This window comes from Vicugna pacos, chromosome 7 (assembly GCF_048564905.1).
Source record: "Vicugna pacos chromosome 7, VicPac4, whole genome shotgun sequence".
NCBI classification, from domain to species: Eukaryota; Metazoa; Chordata; class Mammalia; order Artiodactyla; family Camelidae; genus Vicugna; species Vicugna pacos.
In genome coordinates this window covers 71,866,210-71,882,030 of record NC_132993.1, presented here as the reverse complement: position 1 = coordinate 71,882,030, position 15,821 = coordinate 71,866,210, and the positions used below count along the sequence as shown (strand labels likewise).

The following is a 15,821-nucleotide window of genomic DNA, read 5'->3' as shown; positions in this document are numbered from 1 at the left end:
CTGCTAAAGTTTCCCAAGTTTTTTTTTTAATTGACAAATGAACATAATTTCAACAGAAGATAGTATTCTAGATTTATAGGGTGGATGACTGGGAGCTGGCGAGCAACTGGCTGTAATATCTTGGTCAAATTCCAAACAAAGAATTACATTTTTTTTGTTGAATTTGTAACGTGTAGAATTATATAGCAACAGTTTGTAAAGACTTCAATAAAATTTTTAGACTAAACAGGAATGATGTAAGCAAAATGGCAGTTACAGACATTTCAACACCCATCCCCATTTCCTCCCAGAAACATGAATTTAAACAAATATCCATGCACCAAAATACCTTCACAAGAGCTAAGGATTCCAGGTAAGGGATTATAGCGCCTGAAGCAGGCACTGTATCTTGAAGAGATGTTAAAGAGATACACAGTGGATGGCCTCAAACTTTTCAGTAAAGTAGACAATAAAGCTGTCTCCTGAGAAGACAGGTTTCCAGGGAACTTCCTAAGAAAATGAAGAAGGCACAGCCAAACCAAGAGAGTGAAGGTAACAGGCACAAGACAGGGAAAAAAACCTAAAAGTTTGGTAAGCAGTTATTGAGCACAGCTCCACTCAAATATAATCTTGTTTAAAAATGTTTTAGGTTATCAAATAAATGTTTGTTAGTTAAAAAAAGTCAGATTATATTTTAAAGCTTAAAGGAAATAAAAAGATAACTGCCCTATTTTCCCCACCCTCTCTCACACCCCATGTTTCTTTCCAGGAGAGCACTGAACTACTTCTAGATAACATACTTAAAGTGTTATTCCTTGATTTTTTTTAATTGTTTTGTTTTACCCAGTGTCCTCTTGTGGAAGAGAAGGATCTGACTTTTATAGTACCACATACACGACCTCTCCACCTGTCCGCCCCCACATCCACATACATACTTCTGTTCTACAAACCCAATCAATGTAGTTACTTTTTCAATATCATTGACTGTTTCCATTATTATCAGAAATTTTCTGAGCCAAGAAATACACAATGAGTGCTTTCTTCTGGTACAATTTATGTTTTCCTGGTGACAACTGCCTCCTTAAATCCTCTGTCCTTCTGGTCTAATATTAACTTCTTTTTTTTCTTTTCTTTTTTTTCCCCTTGACTTGTGACATATTTCTTACGCTGAAACTTCCTTTCAGCTCTTCCTGGAAATTCCCTGTGTCTCTCAGTTGTCAGATTAGCTATTTCCTTAATCCTGTGTCTTCTGATTTCTTGGTTCACTTCCTTGTTTTGGTGAAATTTATATTCTGGGAGTTTGTTAGGCTCTTTAAGAAAGAGCAAAAGAGAAGTAAAACTGAGGCCCTTGCATATGTTGAAATGTCTTTATCCTCATTTTTGAAAATTTGTTTGCATATTGAGTAACAGTTGGAAATGATTTTTGAAGAGATTGGTCATTTGACTTCAAAATTGCCAGTACTGCTGTCGAAGTCTGTTGTCTTTGTGACTTCTATGTGATATTACTCCCAGGGCCACAAGAGGCTTTTAAGATCTGTTTATTCTTCATACCTGGGCACTGTGAAGACAGGCAGGTAGGCCTGGCCTGTGGCCCTTTTAATCTACTCTCATGTAGCTGGGTTGCTTCCTGTACTCTGGAGATGTATGTCCCTCAGTCTGGAAAATGCTGCATTCTGTCCTATTTCCCCATTTAGTTTCTGGTCTTACTTTGTTTTCTCTGGAAATCCCAACATATGGATACTGGATCTTTTCTACAGCTACGCTAATGATGTCTCTAATGGCCCCTCTGTACCTGATACTGCGGTCCCAACTGCTCACTCTGTGTGAGTGAGCTTGTGTGATTTCTACAATCACAGTTTAAATTTTCTGGATTGCTGCCTTTTATTTCTCTGCTTTTTGTGATTTCATGGTTTTGTGTTTCACTAGTTTTATGATGCAGTATCATCTTTTAGTTTTCTAAGGATATTAATCACAAAATATTTAGTGTTTGTTATTACCTTTTCTTGTATTCATCCTTAATGTTTATTTGTTTTTAAATTTTTTCCTGCAAGTCAGAGGTATTCCTCAAATGCCTGGTGATCATCCATTTATATTTAAAATTGTAGTCAAATAAATACAGGTTTTTTTCTAGAGCTGCATTGTCCAGTACAGTAGCCACTAAACACAGGTAGCTATGGAGAACTTGGAATGTAGTCAGTTCAGATTGAGATGTGCTCCAAGAGTAAAATAAAAACAAGACTTCTAAGACTTTGTACCAAAAAAACCCCCCTCATTAATAATTTATATTGATTGGAATGCTAGTATTTATGATACTGACCTAAGTGATATATAATATTAAAATTAATAGCAACTGTTTATTTACACTTGTGTGGCTACTGGACATTTCAGAAGTATATTTAACACGAGGCTCCTATCTACTTCTACTGGATCACTCTGGAAGGATCAGATAAGGTCTTGGCTGTTTCATTGGGCTCTCTTAGCTCCCCGCTGCCACTGAAAACTATCAGTAAGGGTTTCCTCCTGGACCAGTCAGTGTCCAGGAGGGAATCTGCAGTCTTTTGCTCAGTAGAGTTGTGGAAGCGGCAGTGGAAAAGCAGGCAGTTTTTGTGACTTTGACCTGAACTAACTTCAATGCGGCGCTCCCTCCCAGCCCTCGTTGGACCTCCTGGTCTTCTGTCCAGAGTTCTCTGACTCCAGGGCTCAAAGAGGAAGCATCCTACTTCTGACAGGTGAGGAGCGAGAGTGAGCAGGCTGTGCCAAGTGTATGGGGGAAGAGCTCGGGCTTAGGAGCTCTTCAGTATCTTACAGATACTCAACTGAGTTTGACTCTGCATTCCATGCACCCCATGCTGCTGGCTCAGGGCCCCACCTGGGACCATAGATGCTTTTCACTTTTTTTTTTTTTTTTTGGCTTTCTGCACTTGGCCTAGATGTTTAGAATCTTACACATTAGGGTCTGTTAAGCAGTTACCATTAGCTGATTCACTTTCTCTGTAGGGACTGATTTTCTGTCTTCTCTCATCTAAATCTTTGGGCTGAACACATGTGTTCATAGGTCTTGTAAATTCTAGTACTTTCATTTTAATGAGATTTCAGGTGCAAGTGAAAATATATTCAATCTGCCACATTTAACCCAAGGTCTTGGTCATAATTTTAAATCTTAAAATCATCTTAGCACTCCCTTTTCTAGTCTTTTTGGTCAGATTATGCTCAGGCGTTTGTCTCTTATAAGCTGGTCTGCGTGTACTTCCCTGAACCTGGAGGTACAGCCTTCCTGTCAGACGAGGCGTAGCTCGTGCACATGCCTTTTTTCAACCATACCAATCACATTGCTAAATGCTTTATGTAATGACTTAGTTTCATTTGTTGATAATCCCACTTCCTTCTACTTATTTCTATTTTACTAATCTTCTAGGGAAGATTAAGGATCAAAGAGTTCTGTGAACGTAGTTTTAGGGAGTTAGTTCCCACTGATCTCTCTCTCAGCTAAACTTCTATCATGTATTTGCTGTCCACATTTTATAGTTCTTATAATATGATAAAATGATACTGTGACGTATTAAATGCCCGTGGTTTTGTCCTCCCCACTCTCTTCATTCTCTTTATGGACTGCAAGATGGAAGCTGCAAATTGAGGGAGTCAAGGCACTGGCATTACGTTACTATTCAGTTTTAATAAAGACTCAAAAAATTAGTCATGATCGAATTGAGACAGTTATTTTCGACGCCATCCTAAAAAACATAAAAGAGCCATAAGCTTGAACAGAAGTGGGAACATGGGAGCTTAGATGTGATTGAATCCCAGAGAGCTCCTGTGATCTTTCCTGCTGTTGACTCATTCCTAAAGGTAGGTTCTTTCTCCCCTTCCAACCCTGAGACAAGTGTGAGGCTCTCAGAGCAGAGGTGTCACTCAGAAGAAGCCTCAGAAAGCACTCCACTGGTCATGGCTCCCGAGCAGTGGGTTGTCACGGGCTGTGTGTGGTGTGTAGGCAGCGGTGTTTAGAAGCAGATTCGTGGAGCCCCTGGGACTTCAACACTGTGCTCAAGACCCTTGAAGATTGTATATGTCCACTGAGAACAAGAGAGCCACCATCTGCAGAGTGCTCAAGGCCAGGACAAGGGAAAACCATCGCTCCAAGTTTAGAAAGGGCGTGTCCTGTGTTCTGTTCCCCTCTGAATACAGCACCCACTGAGAAAGAGATGTAACTGAATTTTAAACATGAAACACAAACAATAAAAAAGTTTCTTAAAGGTAATTATTTTAAATATACAGGACCAGATAGAGTAGAGGCTTGGGGTAAAATTAAATTTAGTAAAATAGAATTTTTGCACAGCTGAATCTGTGTCTGGGAAACTCATTCCCATTTCAGTTATATATAGCCAACTCCCCAAGTTTCAGACTGTATTGGTTCTTTTTGCCAAAACAAATGGAAAACCTTTTCCAGGTTACTGTGATGGCTTTTCTTTGTTTTAGAACAGTTTATTTTATATTTCACATTCTCTTTGTCAGGATAGACAATTCTGTTTCCTGGAGTGACAGAAACTTGGACTTGATTTTTATTTTGAATTTTGATTTGATTTTGAAACCTTAACACGTAATATTTTCTCCATTTAAAAAACTATACCCTTTTTAGGTGACAGGAGATCCTGTGGCATTTCTTTGGTCTTTATTTTGAGTTGGTTGTATATACATACACACGCATATGCAATTTGAGCAAAGAACTGTATTATCAAGATGGTATGATAGCCCAGTTTTTAAAAATCGCTGCTTTGGAGAAGAGCTAGCATTTTGGAAGCTGATAATTATTTCTTAATGTTTATTATTTGACAAGTACATAAATGTTCTCCCATATTCTGATCTACTTTTATTGGAGTATTCTGTTACTTGCAGACAAAAGGATTCCAATTGATACAACCATAGCTCAGCTCTCTTTTACCTTGAGCAAGTTACTTAACCTTTCAGTCCTTTTGCTTCTCAGTAATTTGGTACTTTTGCCGTTTGTAATGTTAGGAAAACAACAATTCAAATCAGTGTAATGAAGATTATTTTAGCTAATTCACATACAGTTCTTGGAATGATGTCTGGCCTATTGTAAGTGCCCTCAGTGTCAGCTGTTCGTATAACACAATTTGGGTTTTTCAAAAAACTTGCTTCAGACAAGGTGATCGTTTCACACATTAAATACCAAGTGATAGTCCAAGGAATAAAAATGGTGATGTGTTTATTTTAAAAATCAGTCAACACCCAAGACAATGTCACGTGCCCTCCAGACAGATTCTGGAGATAGTTCAATGACATTTACAAGCACTCACCAGAAATAGCTTTGGTTATACTTAGCCTAAAGGGGGGAAGGGCACAAGATACCATCTAGGTGGTAACTACAATTAGACTTACATAATTATTTGCCAGGTTATCTCATCCTAGGAGGTTGCCCATGTACCTGAACATTTATTTGTGAATTTAAATGCTGACACTCAGTGAATTTCACGGCAAGAGGAATCCAGTCTCTTCCCCCAGGGGCTTAGGAGTTACATGTTTGATAGCAGAGAGCAAGACTGTTTCTTATTGACCTAATCCAGGTGAGCAATAGAGAAAAGGAAGGGACTCCAGGACAAACTGCCCAACAGAGGCCGGAGTGAGGATTTCACATGGCAAGTGTGTGCCGTCCTCACGTTGCCTCTGAGTCTGGTAATGTTAGTTGAGCTTGGAAGTGAATATGATCAGGAAGCATTATAATTGGGTGGCACCTGTAGAGCAGATTTTAAAATGAATGATATGAGGTGGTGGAAAAACTTTGAAAGTGAGGGGGAATAAAGGGGACAAGAGGAGAACCGGTACTTCTCCAAAGCCAGCTTTCATGACCTAGTACCTCAGTATAGGCTCTCCATATTTTAAGGTGTTTTATGGTGAGAGAAGAATCAATAAAATTTTATTTAAAAATATTTTTCCTCTGTGCTTTCAAATGGAAATAAATATTCCCCACTTTTTTTTAAAAAAAAATGCATTACTTAAGTTTCCATCTTATTGTGAATTAGTATTTATATAAGCTCAGGTTTCTTGTTTCTTCAGGCCTGAGTATGAATGTTTGCTTTCTTTAAGCCCTAACATTCCCAGTAGAATGACATGCTTTATCTGTAGTAAGAGATGTACAAATATTCTAAGATCTTTACTACTTAATACAGCAAAGAAATCTATAAATGTCTTAAATACTTACTTTGGGATATATTTAATCTGGCTGGTTTTCAATAAAAAAATCATTTAAGTGCTTCCAAACTCATACACACCTTTACTTTTAACTGTCATTGTTTTCAAATTAAATCAGTATGTTTTTATAAGTCAACATATTCACCTTCATTTTCTAAATTTAAATGAGCCCTTCTTTATCTGTACAGCTACCAAATAACATGGCAAAGATACTTTAAAAAATGCATCCAGTATATTATTTTTCCCACATTTGCTTAGAAGAGAACTTTTAGTTCTTTTACTTTTTTTAATGAAGAAAAGTTACAACTTTTGGCAGTTTAATACAAAGTTCTTTTGAATTCTTAGGTGAAACTACATTTTTTTTTTCCCTTTCAGTGCCCAAACATAGCAGACACTCAATTAATTTGAAATGTATTTCCTCTAATCTTACACATTTTGATGTTGTCACAGCAACTTTTTATATTTTCTTCTTTGAAGTCACTGGCTTCTGGGAGAAACTGCTATACTCTTCTCAAAATGAAGAAATAATCCTCTGCCTTTCTGTTAGCCTATGTTCTCTGTGTTAGCCAATGCATGGTCATTGGTCTGTGACTCATGCTGGAGGAAGACACTGGAGTATCAGTTCCTCTGTGAGCTTGTCATCTCTCCTTCTAAAACCTCCCACCTCTGTAGGTCTCCCACTATACTGTAAATCTTCCATTATACCATCTATTGTAAGAAGATTGTATATTTTCCTATGTATCTATCTGTCATCCCATGAAGCTAGGGTTTTATTGATTGCATAATTTCTGGACCCAGAAGTATCTGGCACCCAGGAAGAATGGCTTATTAAAATAAATAATTCTTCGAATAAGTGAGTTGATTTAACTATAATCTATATATGAAAATAATTCTGAAACATCGAAGTAGAATAGCAAAATGTATCTGCTGAGGGATTTATATTGATGAAAGGTAAGGATTTAGATTTGGGCAAGAAAATGCTTCATATAATCATGCATCCTTATGCCTTCCTACTAATCTTTGATATTACTTGTCATCTGGATGCATAAACTCTGGGTGACCTAGTTCACACAAATGCTGGGAATCTTAGCATTTAATCTCATTTTCCTAATTTTCTCTTTCAGTTCTCTGTAAAAATGCAGCTAACAATACCTAATTACAGAATTTTTTTGTAGACTTAAATAATGACACATGGAAGCCTTTAGCATAGCACCTGACCCTGGCAATATGTTAACAAATATATGTCCTCTCCTTTATGCTTTCTTAGAACTTATCAAGTTGTCCCTATAAGGGGGAAGAAATGGACTATATTAATTAAATATAATTCTATTTTTATGTTTAACTAGTTTTTAAAACATTTAAAATAAAATGAAAATTTAAAAGTCAAAAGAACACTGGAGTCAGAATAATTCTAAAAAACTAACTTCACTCTAGTAACAGGGTCCCGTGTAATGGGAGCCAAAGAGGTATAAATTGTTCCAGTTATCCAGGAACTTAATATTAAAATGACTAGCATTGCTGAAAAAGAACAAAGTATAACAATAATACACAAAAAATTAAAGTAATACTTTAGCAAATATCAGTCCAGACCCTTAAGGAAGATATGTGAAAAGAGGTAAAAATAGGAGAAAAACATCCAGAGAAAGAGAGCAACACTCTAAGTTCAGGGTTCTTGTTTTTTAACTACCAGTAGGGCAGTGCAGAGTGAGCATGTCTAGCTCTCTGGACCTCTGAAACTTCATCTGTTAAATGATCAAGACTAGGTGATTTTTAAGATTCCTTCAAATTTTATAATATAAAGGTCATGAATGAAAGAGAACTGTGTCATACATGGAAGTGGGTGAAAGGTCTTTGAGCTAAGAGTCACAGCTATTTATATCTGAATAAATGTGGATGTCCTGTGAGCTCAGAGACTTGGAGTTGTCTACTCTAGAATCTTTATGTAGCATTGTCCTCTGTGGGAGCTACATCTTAACCTTCCTGAAGGTTAAGTTTGCTTAAACTCCCCAAGCCAAATTGGGCACACACTATTATTGGGCTATCTTAGTACATATTGGTAGCCTTCACTCAGTAACAGTAGGGAGAGCTATGTATCTCCTTCCCAAAACAGGTACAGAGAAAGCCCTCTCAGAATTGGCTTCTGAGGGAAGTGGTTAAGTAGCAAGCAGGAGCTCAGCCTGTCCCATGTACTCTGTGAAGTCCCTACTCTCTGTCCTCTTTAAGTGTCCCCATAGTCCCTGTATGGAAGGTTCATCACAGGCAGACGCTTACCATGCTAACTACAGAATTCAGCTAAGTATCCAGTCAGTCAGGCCACTAGGAATATCTTGAAATCAAGAGCTAGACAATAGGCTATTTTTGAACTTGGTGGGTTTTTATAGCCTATGATGTAAGGGTAGAGAGTTAGCCAGTAATATTTCTAGCCAATGCATAACTGTTTGAAACCATTAATTCCACCATTGTTATACTTACCATGAAAACTTCCAGATTTTAGGAGATAAAGATAATTACATTTCCAGATTTCAGTTACATGCTAAGTAAACAGCTCTACATTGAGTGTTCACAACTAGGATAGCTATCCACCTTGAAAAGGTAGATTAAAAGTATTCAGTACTCATGCATTGTATCTTCTAAGCAAGTATTTACATTACAGAAAACCTCACAGTTGGTTCTCACTGATCATGCTTTCTTCTTTGTGACAGACTTCTAGGTACATAGAGGCCACGTGACAAATCTTCATTGAGTGCGTGTGTATGATGCGGGGCATCAACATAAATCCCTACAGAATACCGCCTTAAATGATATGGGGAAAATCTCACTTTTTTGTCTAATTTAGCGTATACCATAATGGCTTAATTAAAAAAATAAATTTTTATTGAAATATAGTCAGTTTAGTGTTGAGTCAGTTTCTGGTGTACAGCATAATGCTTCAGTCATACATGAACATGCATATATTTGTTTTCATTTTCTTTTTCACCATAAGTTACTACAAGATATTGAATATAGTTCCCTGTGCTATACAGTAACTTGTTGTTTATCTATTTTATATATAGTAGTTAGTATCTACAAATCTCAAACTCCCAATTTATCCCTTCCCTCCTGATAAGCCAAAGTTTATTTTCTATGTCTGTGAGTCTGTTTCTGTTATATAAGTAAGTCCGTTGGTCTTTTTCTTTTTCTTTTTTTTTTTAAGATTCCACATATAAGTGATATCATATGTTATTTTTGTTTCTCTTTCTGGCTTACCTCACTTAGAGTGACAATCTCCAGGTCTATCCATGTTGCTGCAAATGGCATTATTATTTTTTATGGCTGAGTAGTAGTATTCCATTGTATAAATACAGCACAGCTGCTTTATCCAGTCAGTGTGTCAATGTCAATCTGTCAATGTTTCCATGTCTTGGCTAATTGTAAATAGTGGTGCTAGGAACATGGGGGTGCATGATGATTTGTTTTCAGAATATACTTTTGTCTTTGTTTTTTTATTCTTATGAGTTGCATATATAATAGTATACCCACCAAATATTGCTGATCTTAGTTCTCTTACGTGGCAAAAGAATGTCATAAGTATCATAAACCTGAACTTTTGCAAGGCCCTGCTCAATGTTGTTATCATCTCCAGCTTTCCACAAACTGGAATATTCATTGGTGCTTTGTTTCTTATCCTAAAGACCAGTGTGCATGTTGTTATATGATTCCTAGGAGGACTGTAAAGTCCTAAACAAAGACAAAGGATGAAAAGAGTCAAGGGAATTGCTGTGAGAAAATAAGTAGGGATATCCCTGGAGAGAGAGCTGCTTGCTCTGTGTTCTTTTAAATGTCACAGAGTAATTGTTTCTTTTTTTAAGGAAAGAACCAGGGTGAAGAGCAGCTCATTTCCAAGCTGGAGAGCTTGGCAAATAGAGGCAGCAGGGTTTACTTTGGTTTAGGAATCCTACTGCCTCACTGGAGTGTCAATCAAAATTCCACAGCCATTCTTGGATACGTGGAGGTGGGGTTGACTGATGTACAGCCCTGATTTGACCCAGCACTTGAGGCAAACACAACCAGAGTCATCAGTGTTAATTCTGTTGTCTTCCAACCAGCATTTTGAAAGTGCGTTGACACTGGCGGCCTTACACTTTTTCATCGGACTTCTAACTGGTAATTATACTTATGTAATCGCTGTGAAGTTATCTAGCCTAACAACCCAGGACTCAAAACTGGTGCCTGCAATACTAAATTCTCTTTGCTCTGATTTTTGCTTTGCTCTTGTCCAGTTTAAGCTATACTTGCATTTTTCTCTTCTTTCAAGGAGTAGAGTATATGGGATACTATAGGCATTCAGGCACTGTGTCTCAAGCTTTTAGATAAGAAGTTGTGTCTAAAAGAAAATGGAAGGAGTTGGTTAGGCATTACAGTTTTACTATGACCTTGTAAGTAATCACTTCAATTCTAAATGGTGAGAGGACATTTGAAGATACTTGAAATTACCCAAACCCTCCAACATACATGTGCTTGTATACATGCAACAATGGAGGAATACCTTAATAGAAACACATATTAAAAGGGCACAATCATGTGCAGCTATCTTTTATTCTTAAGAATATATATGCCCAGGAAGACTGTTAAATTATAGGTGGTCACTGTTACTGAAGAGGCAATTACAGTGACTTATTATATAAATTTTAGACTCTTACATTAAGATTGTTAAGGTAGAGTGGTTGTCTTCCCAATCTTGGAGAAAGAAGAATCTATCCTCCCTCGCTTCTTATAGTCAACAGGAACCAGTAGAGGTCACCGGCAGTTTCCATTGAAGCCTTCCTGGAATGGATCTAGTCAACAAAGGGTTACTGTGGCTTGCTTGAGAGGTGACTTCGCAATTTTATTTTACCCTCAGGTTAGGGAACTCAGTCTTCATACTGTATATCCGACTTGGATTACTGAATCTTTGATGCAGTAGCTAACAGGATATAGGAAATAATGTTTGAAAAATTAGCCATTAAATTAAAGCCAGCTTTCCATTGGCAGATCATTTCTATGATGTTTTTAGTGGCAAGAACTAGCTTAGTAGAATGCTAATGGGAGGTACAGAAAACCAAGTGTATGAATTATGTAAAATTTTATAGATTCCAGACATCATCATTTTACTGATTACATATAACCATTTCTATTAATTGACAACTTATTTCAACCTGTATTGTGATACAGTATTCTGTAGGAACAAACAATATTTGTATACTTTATTTTATTCTGATTATCTTAAATAGTTGGAAATGTAAATAGTTGGAAATTGAATTATAAGAGAGCACCGGAGGCAGTGGTTTGCCTCAGTGAGTGTTGTGTGAAGATAGTGACTAGAAAAAGTGTCAAACAAGGACAGGAAGTGTTAATACAAGCTCATTCAAGAAATAATTCATAACCTTGCTTGCACCTCAGATTTGCACAATTCTGTTTGACATTTTGGTAGTTAGTATTGTTATTTAAGCATTCCAGATAACCTATAAATATTTTGATTTCATGACCACAAACAATTACTGATTTACAACTATGTATGTTATCTAAATGCAAATAATTAGAAAACAAAAAAGTTGAAATGACATGCTGTATATTAATGCTACTAAGCAAATACATATTTTTATATGAAAAGGCAAGGACTTTATAGATATGAGCATTATGTAAATGACTTTGGAAAATTGGATTATGTGTTGAATCTTGTTTACTCATTCAACAAATATTTGCCCGTTGCCTACTAGGCACTGACCATTTTCTGTACCTGATCTCAACCATGTAGCACTTTGAGTGATCATTTAATTCCCCAGTACAAATACCAGTATTTAAATTAAATCTATCAATCCAGGGGACACTTTGTAGGGGTCCCTACTCTACTGGGTAATCAAGGAAACCTCTGCTTTGTTTGGCACCACAAGTTTTTGTATTTTCCCCTTAAGGATGATGAAAGATCAGTGGACGCCTAAGTATCTGAAGTCTGTGGCGTCCTGGGTTGCTTAGAAACTCAGTGACTATGGACTTGCTATGGCAACCCAACTTATCAGTGAAAGCACAGCTCACTTAGCTGGCATTTTGCCAAATCTCCCTATTTTGCTGGTAAGAATATTCATATCAGCTAGCTCATCTATCATGTCAGTATTTATTACTTATACAATCAAACAATACTACAGTTTACCAAATTTAAAAGAATAATTTATAATAGCGACTACATGAAAATTAAGCTTAACTCACTATGTAATTTTACTTATTTCAAATTTATTACATCAGCTGGTTATTACCCTATTACCAAAAACTTGCTTACATACATATAAGAATTGCATTAAATTAGAAGCATGGGAAAGTTAGACTAGTACAGTGTATAACTGATGTGATGATAAAAAGGCTCTGTAAATTTGATGTCTGTTAATTATACAAATCCATAAATTTATCCATACATATGCAGTACCCCTTAATGATATTATTTTACATTATTAACCACATTCACTGTAAATGTAATACATTGCTTTAAAATTATTTACCATATTATTCCTCTTTAAAACCTTAAGTAATATGCCACGTAATGTGTATACACAAATACGTTAGAAAATGAATTTATTTGAAAGGCCTATTTCTGCAATAAAAGAAAAGACAAGAGGGGATGTACTCTCACCTTCAGTCTAAGTATTTGCTCCGTGCCGCACATTTTCAACTATTTTGCCCTTTCTGATTTAAGGCATGTTTTTAGATTTTAATAATACCTTCTACTTAACAGTTTTTTACATGCTCATGCTATATATAAGCTGTACTCTTTTCTGTACCTCTTCATATGTAGGCATTGTATTTACCTTATCTCCCTGTTGATTCCACCTCTCATGTTTATCACAGCCCACAGCAGAGGCAGAGCGGCAGCCTCTCCCGAGACTACCCTGCTGCAAGGTTCTAGCTACTGCCCTTTTCTCTTGGGTTTTGGCATTTATGCATTTTGTTTTGATATTTAAGATTTTTTCATATTAAAGACTCTTGAGACTGAAGGAATCAGTGTGCCAGGTTTATGGGACAAGGATGCATTTGGCGATATTTTCAGTTTTTCTGTATACGTATTCATTTCTACAGAATTCTGTAATTGATCAATTTTTTTAATCCTCTAGTGTGTCCTTTCAACTGGGCAGTGCCCATGTTAATGATCATATATGTCATCTCACAGATGGAAATAAGTCCAAAGACAAAACTTAAGCTGTTTTCCTTGAATTAACTGCCATCAGAACAGAAAAGCCAATCCCCCAGGGTCCTTGTTTAAGGCTCCGATGACTAGGCTGCACTAACACCCTCAACAGAAGTGAGTTTTGTAATCAGATAAAGGCATACTGTTTTTCAACAAAATAAGTGAGCAGTCCAGTAAAAATCAACTAAACAACCCAAAGGAATCAGACTATTAGCAAGGGATCACACCTGTTAGTTTGCAAAGAGATAGCAGATTGGCATGTAAAAAATTAGATGATAGAGTATATTATAGAGGCTTGAAAAGCATTTGTAATGGGCAGAAAGAACCAATGCAACCATTTACTAATGATCTACATTTAATATTTAACCATGATTTTTGATGTGTGATTGACTTTTCATAAATTTTAGAAATACTCAGTTTGGTATGTCTGTTCTTGGCAATGGAGACCACCACAATTGGTACATTTATAGTTTCAAATGTTTGGGGAAAGCTTCCTGGATAGTAGCAGGTCATCTGTCCTTGTATTGTAGTTACTCAGTAAGTATATGTGGAATAAAAGAAGTAAGTTCTTTATAAGAATATTTGCCAATGTGGCAAAGTCAGGCTGTTTAATACATTCAGATTGTTGCTTAATGTAGACTACATCTGTTTTTTTCCATTACCTACCTGGTTTCGACAAATTGTAAAAAAAAAAAAAAAAAACACATCTAGAAAATAATCTGTCCTTTTAAACTTGACAGCGGCTAAGTTGGAAAAGTAAATATACTCTCCTACCAAAGTGTTATACCATACCCATGTCTCTTTAATGCACGCTGTGAGACCTGTAGTGTAGTTTTTTCAGCATCTAGTCTAGCATGAATATTTGAGCACCTACTATGTGTCAGGCACTCTTAAAATCTGACATAGAATAGCCAACACTACCAACACAGTTCCCAGTGAATATATTATAGGGAGTTTCATTGTGACCTTCTCCCTTGCAACTTGTGAATGAACAAATGATAAAATGACCTTTTTGGTCACACTTTCTACAAGTAGGACACTAAAGTATTCTGGAGATACATACATGAGTAAAATACAGTCTTGTGGTATTTTGTATGTGTTTAATATTAGTATCTGTTGCATATAATACAGAAAATCATATGGCAGGAATTTTTTTTTCCTTTGCTTTACTTTCTTTTACAGACCCATTGATTAAATCTTGACATTTAAAGAGCTAGAAATTTGGTTAAATGTTTAGCTGTTTAAAATGTATGTGATTTTAAGCCCACAGTTTACCCAGAATCTCAGGGAATCAGTTTGGCTGTTTTTCAGCTCAAACTAACTGAATCATCCAGGGATTAGGGGATGGGGGTGGGAACCTAATTGAAAACTCCAGCATTAACATTCCTCAGGCACATTTGGATCAAACTGTTGGCTCTTGTTAACTTTCTTTGCTCTTCTCTTTATTTGGGTGCTATCTTTTAACCCAGGTTGACTTTCCTTGAAGTTCTAAGATAGTTCCCAGCAGTATGATGAGTACATGTGTTCTTATTCTTAAACACAGAATGTGGGGATGGGGAGACATGATAGTAAAAAGATTAATTCCCACCCATACTGAACAAAAAGAGCATAGCTTTTGTGAGTCTTTAGGAGGTGTATGTTCTTGTAACACTAAAGTTCTTACAACACTTTAACTTACAGCCATTAAATAGGGGCTTAATTTATAAAGGAAAATATTACAACACTGACATTTTTAGAGGCAATATCATGTTAGTACCATGTTAATACATGTTTTATAAATCAAAATATGGAGGTAGCTTTTGAATCTTTTCCTCTGTTCTCAATATTAAGGGATATCTCTGAAAGCAAAGTCAGCTGCTCATAACTTCTGGAACACAAGTTCCTTCTCACTACATAGGGAGCCCTAAGGATCTAAGGATAAATTCTTGAAGAAACATCGCTATCTTCCTTTACTCTGGGAAATTTTTAAGCATATGGAAATAACCCTTAAAGATGATGAGTTAGTCAAAATGGCTAAATATAGTTATATTTATTCATTATGTTTTAGCCTTAAAAGTGGAAGCCAATCCCCTACAACACATCTTAACACTTACGTATTGGAATTTTTCAAAACACTGACATTGCCTATTTTCAGTTTTAATTTTATTCACCTAAGATTGGATGAAGACTGTCTGAAATGATGATACATTCAATGACAGAGTATTTTATCACAGAAAGAAAAGGTTTTCCATGCAATTAATTTGCACCCAAAGACTTAAAAAGAAAATCACCACAGTATTTTTTCCCTAGTCTAAACAACATGGCAGATGAGCCAGAGAAAATTTAGTAAATAGCACTAATTTAATTTAATCTTCCTTTTTTTTTTAGTTTCATAGCTTTAGGAATTTAAACATTTTCTACTACATAGGATGGTAAATACAAGGTTAAAAGAACAAGTGGCAGTTAT

At 36.2% G+C, this 15,821-nt stretch overlaps 1 protein-coding gene and 1 long non-coding RNA gene across 13 annotated transcripts in view; one reads left to right on the top strand and one right to left on the bottom strand.

Moving 5' to 3' along the window:
* LOC102530127 (CD36 molecule (CD36 blood group)) overlaps positions 1-15,821 on the top strand; it is a 282,980-nt gene that overhangs the window by 223,406 nt on the left and 43,753 nt on the right. Inside the window, exon 1 of one of the 9 annotated variants that reach the window (XM_072965137.1) lies at positions 1,418-1,549. The exons of 5 other annotated variants lie outside the window; for them this stretch is intronic. The gene's annotated coding sequence lies outside the window, so the exon portion shown is untranslated. Of the gene's footprint in view, positions 1-1,417; positions 1,554-2,689; positions 2,709-10,210; positions 10,327-15,821 lie in introns of those variants that run through there. 3 more of the 9 variants (XM_072965139.1, XM_072965143.1, XM_072965138.1) reach the window with 3 other exon arrangements.
* Positions 9,881-15,821, bottom strand: part of LOC140697445 (uncharacterized) — a 155,009-nt gene continuing 149,068 nt past the window's right edge. For 3 of the 4 annotated variants that reach the window (XR_012074547.1, XR_012074549.1, XR_012074551.1), the window contains one exon: positions 10,740-11,125. This is a non-coding gene — a long non-coding RNA (uncharacterized lncRNA). Of the gene's footprint in view, positions 10,547-10,739; positions 11,126-15,821 lie in introns of those variants that run through there. The other variant, XR_012074550.1, reaches the window with a different exon arrangement.